Source organism: Mirounga angustirostris, unplaced genomic scaffold, assembly GCF_029215605.1.
Source record: "Mirounga angustirostris isolate CCGP_5_RB_7025 unplaced genomic scaffold, mMirAng1.0.hap1 SCAF_2, whole genome shotgun sequence".
Taxonomy (NCBI): Eukaryota; Metazoa; Chordata; class Mammalia; order Carnivora; family Phocidae; genus Mirounga; species Mirounga angustirostris.
In genome coordinates, this window is record NW_026991710.1 from 185,517,682 (window position 1) to 185,520,020 (window position 2,339).

At 36.3% G+C, this 2,339-nt stretch overlaps 1 pseudogene; it reads left to right on the forward strand.

The window, feature by feature from the left end:
• The first annotated feature begins 785 nt into the window (after window positions 1-785).
• LOC123847376 (large ribosomal subunit protein uL18-like) lies at window positions 786-1,634 on the forward strand (annotated as a pseudogene).
• The last annotated feature ends 705 nt before the right edge of the window (window positions 1,635-2,339 follow it).

Genomic DNA, 2,339 nt, shown 5'->3' on the forward strand with positions numbered 1-2,339 from the left:
AACAGACCACTTACTTTCTTAACAATTATCATTATAAACTGCTTTACCTAAGTTTGGTTGTTCATAACTGTTAGATTATTTTTGGTAAACATTGGTAACCTCCTGTATTTAAAGAGAGATGTGTAATTACTCTTTATAAACTTGCTACCATGGAGTATGTTACAATAAGAATAAATGTAATATGGAATTCCACCACTCACACATTTATTAGCCAACAAGCACAAAACAGTCATACAGTCTATTTTATATGCTTCAGTGTAGTTCCTCTTCTATGAAAAGATCACTTCAGGCAAGTATTACAATATTATAGAAGAAATATACAGCTAGTCTTTTATTTTGAGTCAGGCACAAAAAGTTCTTGGCAATCTCCTGTCTCCAGTCCAGGACTGGCTCAAGAATTCTAACCATACAGAGCCATTCTGAGAACTTGAGGCACTGGATTCACTAGATCCTTATATAATATGTAAGTATAGGTATAAAAGCTTGTACAGAGGTTCTACCCAATTCACATATTTGATTTTTTGTTGGTCAAATGAATAGTGTTCATCTAATAAAATATACTGCTTTATTTGAGAGACAGAGAGACAAGAATAGAGGAAGCAACTTTAGTCACTGTCTGTGTAATATTGTGGGTTTTTTTTTTTTTTCACATGTTAACCAACCACCCCCATAGGGAATATTCTTGTTAGAATACTTCAAACATTAACAACCCCCCCCCACCCCAAGAGTGTTGCTGGGCCTGCTGGTCTGTGGCTAGCTGAGGACACTGGTCTCTGTTCTGCAGGATGGGATTTGTTAAAGTTGTCAAGAATAAGGCTTGTTTCAAGAGATACCAAGTGACATTTAGAAGATGACAAGAGGATAAACTGATCACTATGCTTGGAAACGCTTGGTAATTCAGGATAAAATAAGTATAATACACCTAAATACAGGATGATGCTTCGTGTCACCATTTGTCCGACTGCTTATGCCCATAGAGGAGATAAATGATAGTTTGTGCAGCTCATGCTCGTGAACTCCCAAAGTATGGTGTGAAGGTTGGCCTGAAAAATTATGCTGCAGCATATTGTATTGCTCTGTTGCTGGCCTGCAGGCTTCTCAGTAGGTTTGGCATGGACAAGATGTATGAAGGCCAAGTGGAGGTGACTTAGAGATGAATACAATGTGGACAGCAGTGATGGTCAACCTGGTGCCTTCACCTGCTATTTGGATGCTGGGTTTGCCAGAACTACTACTGGAAATAAAATCTGGGGGGCCCTCAAAGGAGCTGTGAATGGAAGCTTGTCTCTCCCTCGCAGTATCAAACAATTCCCTGGTTATGATTCAGAAAGCAAGCAATTCAATACAGAAGAACATCAGAAGCACATCATGGGTCAGAAAGTTGATTACATGTATTACCTAAATGAAGAAGATGAGGGTGCTTATAAGAAACAATTCTCTCAATACATAAAGAACAATATAACTCCAGGCATGATGGAGGAAATGTATAAGAAGGCTCACGCTGCTATACCAAAGAACCCAGTCTATGAGAAGAAGCCTAAGAAAGAAGTTAAAAAGAAGAGGTGGAACCATGCCAAAATGTCTCTTGCCCAGGAGAAAGATCAGATAGCTCAGAAGAAGGCAAGCTTCCTTAGAACTCAGGAGCAGGCTGCTGAGAGGTAATAAACCAAACCACAATTTTCTATGAAGCTTTTTCAGATAAAGACAATAATAAAAATTTGTTCAGCAAGCAATGAAAAAAAAAAAGAATACTTTAAACATTAACTGGCCAACAGTGTGTAAATTAAAACTAAATCTATATATTATATATTGAAGTATTTAAAAATATTATAGACCATATAATACTGTGAAAATGTATTTAAATATTTTATCTTTAAATATACAAAATTAGGTAGGATCTTAGATTTTAATATCTTTGTTCAAACCGTCTTACTTTCCTATTCTCCCCACTGTCTCTGTCATCAACATTTTATTCACCCTCCAGATACAGTTTAAATTCATCTCCTTACAGAGAGCCTTCCTGGATTACCCTTGTCAGAACTAATTATTCCTTCCTGATATTTATACTCCTGTTATTGCTTTATTCTAACTTTGTATTATAGTAAATTATTTTCCTATCAGGTGAGGCAGGGCATATATTTTACTTCACTAAATTCAAAAACAATCACTCAGTAACTCTTATCTAAAAGGTAATTGTCTAGATGGTGCAAACAATTCCAAGTAATGATCAGAGAAACATTTAGAGAGGCAGTTATAACTCAGCTAGGCCTTGAGGTCCATGTTAGACCTTCTCAAGAAGTTGTTGATGAACTTGGGAAAAGAAAAGAGGTTATAATTTA